Source organism: Wyeomyia smithii, chromosome 3, assembly GCF_029784165.1.
Source record: "Wyeomyia smithii strain HCP4-BCI-WySm-NY-G18 chromosome 3, ASM2978416v1, whole genome shotgun sequence".
Taxonomy (NCBI): domain Eukaryota; kingdom Metazoa; phylum Arthropoda; class Insecta; order Diptera; family Culicidae; genus Wyeomyia; species Wyeomyia smithii.
In genome coordinates this window covers 235,074,604-235,086,971 of record NC_073696.1, presented here as the reverse complement: position 1 = coordinate 235,086,971, position 12,368 = coordinate 235,074,604, and the positions used below count along the sequence as shown (strand labels likewise).

The 12,368-nt window shown below is 40.5% G+C and overlaps 1 protein-coding gene across 3 annotated transcripts in view; it reads left to right on the top strand.

Moving 5' to 3' along the window:
- LOC129731322 (uncharacterized) overlaps window positions 1-12,368 on the top strand; it is a 257,203-nt gene that overhangs the window by 98,418 nt on the left and 146,417 nt on the right. The window contains exon 1 of one of the 3 annotated variants that reach the window (XM_055691203.1): window positions 7,986-8,002. The exons of the other annotated variants lie outside the window; for them this stretch is intronic. The gene's annotated coding sequence lies outside the window, so the exon portion shown is untranslated. Of the gene's footprint in view, window positions 1-7,985; window positions 8,003-12,368 lie in introns of those variants that run through there. 3 annotated transcript variants of the gene reach the window in all.

Sequence of the window (12,368 nt, the reverse complement as noted above, 5' to 3'; positions counted from 1 at the left end):
ATTGAAGATTATCATTCCTAGGGAATCCTACAGCTACTGCAATGTATGAGGACTATAAAAATGTTAGTTGTTGTAATTCGAAAGTACCAAAGCAAGGAGGGCGTCCTTCGTTTTCTTTCTAAAAAAATATTGCTTGTTTACAAATTTGTTTGCAATACAATCGAACAGAAAGCGTTATCAAAATGAAACGCCAAAATGGATTCAAGAGCGGAATTGCCGGGCCTGCTCTCTTTCGAAGTAGAGTTTTTCTCATTTATTACTAGTACAGTGCACACACCGAATTCATACCACTAAGAGAGTGGTATCCAAGACACGACCGTATGACTTTGGACTACGGTGCTTCCATATTCCATCAAAACAAATAGTATTAATTTGTATTGAGCCGTGTCAAATAAATGTTGTGAAAAAAAAAACAAATAGTAGACGGAATTTCATACATATTCGAATCAGGAAAGTTTTTGTTTGGAAAAATTTTCATTTCTCAGCAAACAGCAAACTAAACAAAACTATTTGAAATTGGGGACCAAAACAGTTCAAGCGAAAATTCTCAGATTGGAAACTTTTGACATTAAATGGATAAAACTTATGCTAGGTTAACACTATCCCAGTATTTAACGTCATGTATTCAAAAAAATACGATAATTTCAATAACTTCAAAAAAGAAAAGCAAGAACTGAATTATACGCTTATTGCGTAGTTGTTATTGCTATCAAGGTTTTGGTGAGTGGTATGAAATTATATTACCTTCTTCAATTATGATTCAGAGCATTACAAAATACTTTGGTATTTCTCACAGTACAAATTTGTTTTTATTTAGCATCCTTTTGGATTGCCATTTATCGATGACACGGGATGATTCCAGTTCACTTGTTGCTTTCCGCACACACAGCAAGCAAGCAAACATGACAGTAACGATCATACGCACAACTATTAGCAATGACCAAATCACTGAAAGCAAACGCGATACGACAGATCCGGACAAAATTACTAATATTACCGGACATGTTTGCCAATGCTGTGCAGTGCTACGGTCCGCCGGATGGTACATCTGCTGTAGAACGCTGCGGTCGAATGAATCGCTTGTCCAGCGGATCTGCTGGCTGCGGGTCGTGCCAGTTTCCAGTAAGAGTCAACCATTCTCTCGCTGCAGTAATCGGCTAGACAATGAAGACTATATTTTTTTTTCAATTCAAATTTTGAGCCAAAGCCTGTGCGTCAAGGCATAGCCCTTCCATACTAGCACTGCGTACTCCAACGTGGGATAAATAGTTTATTTGTAAATAGCCATCTCCTTTAGCACAATCAGGGATACAGTGCCATTTTTTGAATGTCTAATTGATATGTGCTTGAAAAACAAGATGACTCTCCAAGGTGAGTCCAAGATAAACCTCGTTGGACCACTCTATGATGGAGCCACCGAGCCATATCCTGCAATCTTCTGCAGGAACAAGTCTAGGCGATCTCGATAGTGGGAACAGAAAGACTTGGGTCTTAGCCGGATTGATCACAATTTTTCAGTTGGTTCAGAGCATCCATGTCTTCCTGCAGTCTGCGTGTCAGAGCTTGGATGGTGCGACCCTTACACATGATCGCGGTATCATCCGAGTATTGGTAGTACTACACACCACTCTGTTCGAGGTGTAGATGTTGTACAGGAGTGGACCCAAAATGCTACCTTGGGGCATTCTTGCGTTGATGTTGAGTTGCTCTGAACACACATTGTGCAAGAAAATTCGAGAAACTGTGTTTGAGAGGTAGTTCCTGATGGTTTTTGTCCTGTCGTCTTGGACACCGACTTATTCCATTGAATGATGTTGGTGACTGGTCCTACCCTTTCGGAACCCAAACTATTCCTCAAAGAGGACACCAATATCATCGGAAACTAAAAACAGACGGCTCTGGATCGACTTTGCAAACAGCTTAGAGAGGGTAAAGAGTAAGCTATTTGGGCGATAGCTCTGAGGAATAGAAGGAACTTTGACTGACTGACTTTAGCTAACTTCCACATTGAAGGGAAGTAGCCATGCTCACAGCACCGGTTGAAAATGCGTGCTACAAGAGCAAATAAAGCATGGCAAAAGTGATTGAGCTCGAGGTCCTGTATCTTATCGGAGCCGCGGGCTTTCATATTTCGCCTTTCGCTAGACCAATGAGCTCATCCGCCGTCACTCCTGCTTTGGATTCGTTTCCATAAAACCTTGGTCAGTCATTTTTTCCGTCATTTTCATCACTGCGTCCAATTTTTCGATATTTTGTGCCAGATTTAAATGTTGCTATCTCGGGATAACGTATCACTAATGGAAGTGGTCATTATAATATGACCAATAGCATTAGTCTAGTCCGATATTACACTTCGTATGAAAGCACTCTTTTCAGCTTTTAATCGTATGAATTGATGTAGTGGAAACAAAAAAGTCGAGCTTCCAATGCCTCGTTACACCCGTCATTGAGAGAGTGGCTAGCCGCCTAAGTTGTCATGAGCACCTTTCTTCCTTGTTTTAGACCACCAGACCAGTGGTGCATAGGTGATTCTGGGTCTCATAATAACCGACAAAATATAATCGATCATTTTCGGTTCAAGTCCCTACTGTTTACCAGAAGTTTTATTGCATATCCATAGAGTATTTACAGCTTTTTTATAACCTGCTCTGGATGTGTATTCAAGCTAGGTTTTTTGTCAAGAGCTACTCCAAGGTATTTGACGTGATCTCCGAGTTTTAGGAGCAGGGCCGGATTTGGGTGCCGGGGGCCACGGGGCAGATATTTTCGTGGGGCCCTCTTTTGTTTAAAAAAATTAGAGATAATCTTGAAATGACTTAAGAAAAGGTCTCCTCTCTGTCTTCACGTCTGACCCAGAAATAGGGGGGCCCCTCGTCTCGGAAGGCCCGGGTCATTTGCCCCCTTTGCCCACCCCCTAGGAGCTTACCTCTTAGCCCAACATCATTAAGCATGACTTTTTTTCTACATGTCAATGGCTACCGAGGCTTGCTGATATTCCTCTTTTTGATAATATCTCGTTAAGCCAATGAATAATGCAGTTGTCGAAACCACGTTTTTTCATTGCAGCAGTCATTGAGTCATGATATGAGTTATCAAATGCTCCTTCAATATCAAGGAACGCAGCAAGTGAAATTTCTTTTGCTGCAAACTGCAAAAAGATTCTTTATTTTTTTAACAATAGTATGAAGTGCAAATTTGTGACTATAGTATGGAATGCAAATCGATATTTGATAAGTGGAGCTTTGATAAGATATGACGACTTCATGTGCTCACCGATTATTTTTTTCATTGTTTTGAGAAAGACTGATGATTAGCTGATTGGCCTAAAGGATTTTGGCAGAGATTTGTTCCTTTCATTGGCCTGAGGGATAGAAATAACCCGTACTTGTCGCCCAGCTCCCAGAATTTAATCTAGAATTAAACTGGATTGAAAGAGTTGTGTTAGGATGGGTATTAGAACTGCATTACCCTTCTGTAGTAGTACAAGATAGATTCCGTCCCTAGCAAGTGACTCAAAGGGTTCAAAGGAGTCTATTGCCAATTGGTCGGCGTGCGACCAGTCCGAGCCAAGCGCCAAACACATTGTTTTGAGTAATTAGCATTTGAAGTTTGACCACCCATAAATTAATCGTGTTTGAACTTTAACGATAAATGTAAACATGTGATGAACAGGGCTTAATGAATGTCTTTCTATCATAAATACACGAAAAATAGCAATAATTGATAAAATATTTGGTTTTTATTCTTGACACCTATGCACTCAGTTCACTCTGGTCGAACAAAAATTTCAACAGTTGGTCTTCAGTTCGGTCTGGTTAAACGTATTTACTACAACATATCAACTTTTCTATTAAACTAGCTTATTTTTCACACTAGGCAAACGAAATACATATATATCAACGCTGCTTTATCTCTCAGTCCAATCTGTATCAGAAATTATACGGCTGATAGACAAGCAAAGCTTTATTTCTGTTGCTCTATTTCCTGGTGCCAAAGCGCACCAAGTACTAAGTGTTAAGATAGTATCAATATGAAATGCTGTGGTATTTTGAAGCGGGTATTGTCTAATTTTATTGATTTAACGTATATTGACCCAGTCCTGACGTTTGTTACAAGAAAAAATTTAATATTATTTGAAAAATATCAAATGGAAATAAAATTCACTTGGTTCGGTATGGCTCAACAAGATCTTGAAAAAAAAAGTGATGTGCCATTGCAACGAAATTCGGCTCTACGAAAACCACCTGGCTGTTTATTTATCTTATTTTGATGACAGTCGTATTAACGAGCTGTCCGAAGCGGAGAAATCAATTACTGATTAAAATAAATCGCAAAGTTAGCTTTTAAATCACAAACAATCACGTTATTTAGATACCAAGTCTGTGTTTATGGTTCACTCTGGTCGAACGCAATTTCGTTCTTTTTACAAAGTGCAAGAGAGATTTTTTACTATAACGCGCCTATGAACTGTTCAAATGATTACATTCTTTAATGGAACATAGATCATCAGTTTGCACATCCACTGGTGCTTATAACTCAATTTTTAGGAAAATGGCGCTTGGCTCGGTCTGGTCGCACGCCGACCAATTAAACTTTACTAAAAATCAGATTGGCCCCAGTATTTGCATCATCCCTAGTTCTATCTGGCCCAGTCAACGTATTCTCTGTTTCGTGAATTTCGTTCCGGGTTACAAGAATTCCAGCACTTGATGCAGATGTACTTTGGTCCTCACTTGAGTTAATCATCGACCCGGGAAATTAACTCTAATAGTTCGCTAGCAGAGTCAGTACAAGAACCATCTTCTATTCTTAGATTAATCAACTCAATTGAGTGATCTTTCTCAAGGATTTTTTGCAGCCTGGCGGTTGCAGGAGTATTTTCGATGTTTGCACATAAGCCTTGGTGCTACATTCCGATTCGGAACTCGACCTTCTGTTTATTATACGCAGACTTCGCAGCCAACTGTTAAGTGTACAGGATGATTGCGAGGCTAGCGCTACGATCCTACTGACACAAACAGTCTCTCCCGAGCCGAGACTCGAACCTACGACGACTGGTTTGTTAGGCCAGCATCGTACCTCGAGACCATCTGGGAGACGATGTTTGCACATATATGCCTCAAATGTTTCCTTTTTGATCTTCTCCTTTCTTTATTTTAGACGGTGAGAGATTATTTGTATTCGTCCCATTGTTGAGTTCGTACAAGGTATCTCTCTTCTTGTAGAGTGTATCTTTGTAAGGCAGCAATCGAAGATCAAATTCGGTAGTTGTTTTTATTCCAGCTATCTGTATGATTTGGAAAATCCTTCAAAGCTGTTCAAAGCAATTGTTAGCTTCGAATTATACTGCTCCCAATTCGTTTTCCAGGGATCTCTTATGAACTAAGTGCGTTCTTGATTAGCTTCGGAATCAAATAATATTTGCTTGTGGCCAGATAAATTCTTTATCTGATACGTGCCAATTTTTTATTCCACCAGAGATCACCGGACTACATAGGGTTGAGTCAAGAACTTTTTGTCTTTATACATTCACAAAAACTTGGTTTATCCCCCTTATTACATATTTCTATCCCTTGTGATAATATACAGCCTAAAAGGTACTCACCTCTGTTGTTGATATCTGTGCTGACCAAAACCGTGTGATGAGCGTTTACATCACATCCAATTATAAAAGCTTTGTTTTGTTCCTCACAATGGGAAACCAATCTTGCGGCCTCTGGTGGATGAGCTTCTCCTACGACTCACTGGAAAGTATGCTGATGCAATACGAATTTCAGTTTTGCGGCGAGGGCTGACAATCGTCGTAAATTTGGTTACATACATTTGAAGAAAATCGTTGTATTCTAGTTTTATATATCCATGGCCCCTGAATTAACGCAACATCCAGTTTGCTCTCCGTGAATCCCTTCAAAAGTACGGCTCAGCATCGCCAGTTTCCTTGTGGCTTTTTATGATAATGGAACCGCTCGTGAGGTCTGAGCTCCTACTAGTTGGATTGTTTTGCTCATTTGATTCAGTTGTTTCCACTTGAACTTGTTTCTCGGGCCTTCGCCTAATTTTGCAGATCCAAATTTATAATCCAGCACAAATTTGGATTTTTTGATGGAGTTCATAGAAGCCTCATCGACCGAGAGCACAAGTTCCACGTGCTGCTTGATAGCGGGTCGTTGGAGTATTCTCCACGCATTTACTACCAGGCCATCGTCTTGGCTCCTAAGTAGCACAAGAATCCTATCCGTATAGTCTGCTGCACTTAGTGGAAAGAACCCAATCAGTATTTCTGGACGAACGATGTCTTTTTCGTCGACCGCAAACAGATCTGTCCCTGGCCAGTGTTTTATGAATGACGCAACGGACTTTAACCATCCTGCTGTTTCCTGGTTTTGGGTAGCCGACTGGAAGGATACCAAGCTTAACACCAGCAGCGACATCTTTGTGGGGAGAGTGTACTCCTTGAGCCTTAATCGCCTCAATACGCAGGTAAACGGAACTAGTTACCGTGGACTGAGCATACCCCATCTGACGTGGCAGTTTTGGGGGTCACGGATTTCCACTGCTATTCGACCCATTCAGGTCCGAGTTCCTAGGCAGTTTGGAGAGGTCTAATGTACTCTGCGTAATTCAAGCCAACTAGTGTGCTTCCTGTCGGCTATACTCACTCTCTCTCTCTCAATTTTGTTGAAGCGCTCCGCTGAGCTCCCCTTGCCCTTTCGTTTTATTTCCTTTTGACGGAGTTTTGGGTTGCTCCGTACTGGTCGGTGGGAGCTGATATTATAGACCTTAATATTACGATAGACAATTTTGTATGAATATGTTTTTGACAAAACCTTTTATCTAACTCTGATAAAGTAACTCTCTAAAAAAATATGGTGGCCCCAAAAAGATTCAAAATGACATCTGGGATCAATTTTTGGCTCCTATGCATCATCTTGATTACGGGAATAGCCATTTTGGGAGATATTCAGTCATTTTAGGTTGTTTTCCAGAAACAGGTAGTCGTCATTTTGGATTTCAGAATGGCTTGGTGCAGTTGATTTCTGACCTCTGGGTATCATTGTGATTTCCAAATATCGGAAGTCGCCATCTTAGAATTCAAATTGGGGTCGATTTTTGGCTTATGTGTATCTGATCACCTCAATCATCTTAAGCTGATTTCTAAAAACTTGGTTGAAATAATTGTTTCATTTGTGTGGAACCCACCCCTGTCATCAAGAGCAAGGAGGATTGTCAAATCAGCATAGAAACATTTCTAGTAATTCAAATCCTTACATTCCAAATTTGGTTCCATTTGCTCGATTAGCTGCATACTGCCGGTACTCGCATAACTGTCCCATACTGATTTTTGTCACTTTCGAGTTATCATGGGAAATCGCCCTAATTGTTATCATATTTTCCGAAAAAAATCTAAAATTGATACTTTAGTATGGAAAAACTTTGAAAAAATACCAAGATGTGTTTGTCCCATATTGAAAGTACCCGTATTACAGTCCCACTGCATAGTGGTACAAACTGCAAACATCTAATTTTGCTTCAGATTAGTGTACATCGGATAATTTTAGGCATGAAGAAATATGTCATTCAATTGACTAAACAAATTTGTTTTTCTGTAGAACAATTTACGTAGCCGGTGATACTGCCGGTTGCTGGTTGAATTTATATGTGATGGGACAAAATATGCGAGTACTTTTGAAAATTACCCGCATATTTTGTCCCATATTGTTTTTTTTTTCAAGTCATATAACGTAAAACCAATTCCACCTATGGTTTTTTTATCGTTAAACTTGTGGTGCCATGAAACTTTTCTAGTCGTTGGTTTTGGATGTAATTGCTTAAAATAGCTGGAAATCAGAAAATTTACGGATAATATTCAATCGCCGTTTTCACAACATGCTGTTTTTCGTTATGGGACAGTTATCCAGGTACCGGCAGTATAGTTATGTAGAAATTCGTGTTTCATTTGTATTGAAGTCCTCTTCTTCAGGAAAGGAGGAGGGGAGAGTGTCGAACCATCATAAAAACATGTCTTGCCCCTATAACATTTTCATGGCAAACTTGGTTCCTTTTGAGTGACTAGTCCTCGAGTTTATAAAAATTTGTGTTTCATTTTTACGGGAGTTCACTCCTTCCAAATAAGGGAGGAGTCTCCAACCACAATAGAAACATATTTACTACTTTCAAAAACTTCCACGTGCCAAAGTTGGTTCCATTAGTTATTGAGTTATGCAGACATTTAAGCCTTATTTGTATGGGACCTCTGCTTTCCAGAGGTAGGAGGGGTGTTAAACTACCATAGAAATATTCGTTGTTACTAAACACTTTTACATTCCAAATTTAGTTTCGTTTTCTTGATTAGTTCTTGAGTTATGTAGAAATTTGTATTTACTTTGTTTGAGACCCCCCCCCCTTCCCTTCAAAGATGGAAGGGGTCTCAAACTAGCATAGAAACCTGCCTGGGCCCCAAAAACCAGTATATACACATTTTCACGATGACCCGCTGGTCCATTCTCTAGTTAAATTGTGTCATACGGACAGCGACTTATTTTTATTAATATAGAAGATAGCAGAAGATAGAAGAAGATAGAAGATAGATAAACGGCAATCATGTAACAACATCACTGAACTTATTTTTCGCATTCTGAAATTGTTTTGTGTCGTGGGAAACAAATATGCTCATCGTCATCACACGTGGCAATTTAATCAAGTTTCGTTTTACATCGGTGAGGTATAAATGTAAAATTCATCATGAGAACAAACTTTCCTCACGTTTGGATTTTAGAACCTAGTACGCGAATTAATGATCCGGCAATGCGATAGACAATTAGGCAACAGACTCCTGTTTTTTTTTTTCTACAAACCAATTTCGGGAATTATCCTAATTAAAAGCAATTCCACAATCCAATGAAACCCGCTAGCAACAGGGGGACCAAAAATAACAACCGATAATCGCCGATGAACGTTTTGCTGCGCACCGTACGGCACCAGAGCAAAAATAATTCATCCATCGCCACCGGTGCGAAGTCATTGCGGTAAATTAGAAGGTGCGGTATCGTACTTACCGAAGCGATTTATTCATTCCGATTCGATCCGATGCCAGCCAGCCAGCAGCACAAGGTGATGCGACCGTCTCAGCGGTGTGGTCTTGTCACGGTGTAGGGCTAAGCCGGTGCCGAGGTGAAACGTCCACGACCGAAGCTCTGAACTTGTTGTTCCACCTGGCGGGTATATGACGGCGTTTGTTCGGCCGCCAAGAAAGTCTCGCACCGGTTAAAGGTAGCCCACCTTCGGTCGATGTCGACGCTTGGCAGCAGGAAAATAATAATTTCTCGCCAGTGAGCGTAATTGGACACATTATTCTACGATAAATGAGCTCCGAGCTTCGAACCCGAGGTAGTTAGGAAACAGGGAGAGGATAAATTCATATCATCTTAACCTGCGGGTTCCACTTGCTTCTTCCACGTTTTATGGGTCAGAAACTTTTGGAAGATAGCAACCCGGTTCGTGATAGCGTTGGCATCTATATGGCCGCAAACTTCAGGTAGCTTTAGAACCAAAACGCTATGAATTATAAATTAAATGGTTTTAGCAACTGGCTCTGCGTCTTTCTAACTATCGCGTTGTTAAATTAAGTAATTAGCACTCACGGGGGTCTGGCGTATTTCTGCTGCGTACAAAATTTGCACTTGGCTGCAATTAGTGCTTTACTCTGGGCGTAAAATTTATTATCGAATCGCCAACTGAAGGTCGAACGCAAGCATCGGAATTCCTTTAGAAATTTGTTTGCTAGAGGTGCTAATTAGCGTACGAAATTAGCAAACCCCAAAGTGACTAGCATCATCATCATCATCTTGAACGCTCGCGTGAGCTCAATGTGTCTATTAGCATGATGACAAAAGTTTATGCAATCACGTCAACTTACTCTATAAGTAAGTAAACATCGGCGCACTTGTCAGCAGTTGAGTTGTGCGGGTGTTCGGTTTGAAGATGAAGTGCAACACCTCTCTCTCCCTCTTCGGTGAGGCATTGAGGCGAACGTCATGCAAAGTCGCTAGGTGTGGCGAAGCTAATAACTGCACCGACAGACAGCTGCGGTTTTCGCGAGGGTGTTGTACGCCTTCAACTGAGCAGCAGCAGCATCAACAACAATATCACATCATGCAAACCGTCACGGCACCTTGCGGAACCCGTGTAAACTCGTCAAACATAGTAATCAAATTAAACTACCGACGAGTCTCGGTTTTTGCCGTTTTGCCTGTCTTCGCGGTTCATGACAGCGATTCTGAAGTGCGTTCACTCTCTGCTCGCTTGATGTCAAGTGCTTTTGCTAGCTTTGCGAAAGTGGAGAAGCAGTTTACCTAAGTGAACTTTTGCAGCTGGATTTATATTTACATATGAATTTGATACGTATGTTTAATGTACGACAGATGAAATATGCTCTATGGTTTTTAATCCAGCAAAACTGGATATATGACCTTTAATTGTATAAATTAACATTGTTAATTGATTCTACCGGCCAACGCGTTTAATACGACATTTGGTCATAAATTTCCAGACAATCTTACACATTCGAAACCTTTAAACATTTTAAAGTAAATGATATGTGAGGAATTTCACGAAAAGTCATCTATAAAATTGGCTCGATATTAGAGATTTTTTTTGAGTTAATAGGTAATTTAAGCGGCCCTCAAACATAGAATTTCGAAAAAAGAAAAAAAAATACTCAAACTACCGATGTCTTTGAACTTCTAAAGTTTCACTAAAATCTGCCAACAGTGAATTGAATTCGCGTGAAATCCCTCCTCCTTTGCCATCCCAGCGATGCCCACGCACCCTTTTTGCCACCTCAACCGAGCTTCGCCCCATCCAGCATTCCATCGGCCCACCAGCTGTGAGAACAATTTAATATTCATTGCTCATTTGAATAGGTATCATTCCGAAGATAAACCAAACAAATCGTTGTAATATAGGAACAGCGCACCTGTCCTAAGGCTTACCTGCTCCCTACAACCGGCACAATGATCCGGATCAGAAAACCTTCAAATTCCTCGTGAAACACCCAGCCAGTCAGCCGGGCGTACCGGTAATTTGATCCGTACGTAATCCACGCTGGCAAAAATGTACCTCCTTCGGATCCAGGCTGCGGCAGCGGCGGGGTTTCACGGGGCTGCGCACTGATGAAGGATGTAATCCAATACAGTATGCAAATACCCTCTGAGGCAGGCCAGAGCTGTGGCCAGTTTGCCTTGAAATGCTTTGGCCTCTGCAATCGTAAATAACTGCGACGCTTTCCGTCCCGCGGCACGGTAAGATGACGGATTCTAGCTTTGCGTGTCCACACGACGCACCCAGCCCAGGGCGAGCAACGACCGATTTGCACGGGTTTATGTTAGCTCTCTATTCTTGTTTAGTTTTTTTTTCGTGTCAGTAAGTGTGTTATTTGGTAGAAAGATGCCATATAATGCGAGATGGTGGAAATTGGCTTCAGTTGTTTTTTTTGTCATACTGGCCAAAATTGGAGGGTTGTTTATAATTGATTCCATGGAAAGTGTTGGTTTGTTTGATTGCACAGTAGTACGAGAGATTAAAATCATGAACTTTTTTAATTTACTTTCCAAATACTGAAAATAAAAGAAATTTAGTTTAAAAACTCCATAAGTCTCCATACTCCATAAGTATAAGTTTTAGTTTGAAACTACGCCGCTGCAAAATCTAACTTCTCAGTCTCACACTTTAGAGAAATTCAGCAAAGTTGTAGATAATGCTGTCACAAAAGCTTTGATGAAGACAGTTTTTTTTTTATTTTTCTTGTTTCGGAGATACAACGTTTTAAATGGAACTAGTCCTTGAAATTAAATTTTTCAAATACACTTGAGTCTTTTTTTACGTGAGGGATACGTAGCGCGTGTAAAAAGCAATGGGATAAAGCGTAATTTCCGAAATCCGCGTAAAAACCTTAGTGTATTTCAAAATCTGTAGTATGTGAAAGCAACAATGTTAAGCATATATTTGTAAAACAATATCGCACGCAAGCCTGGGGGGCTTATGCGGTCTCGATCAACTAGATTAGTTGAGAGAATTCGTTATCGATATTGTTTCTTGGCACATTTGCATGTGTAGGATAAGTACAACGATACACCGTGCCCCAGAGCTGAGTCGAGAAAATTTCCAGCTCGAAAAGATTCTCGACCTGATCGGGAATCGAACCCGATGTCACAACCGTGTGGGAGAGCTAGCCGACCGACATCGCTAACCACAGAACCAATATAAATATATTGAAAAACTAGTCCCTTCCAGTATCTTCAGCGCCTGATATACAATTTAAAGAGTTATATTTTCTTATATTTTTTGGCATTAACACGGTCTGTGTAGAT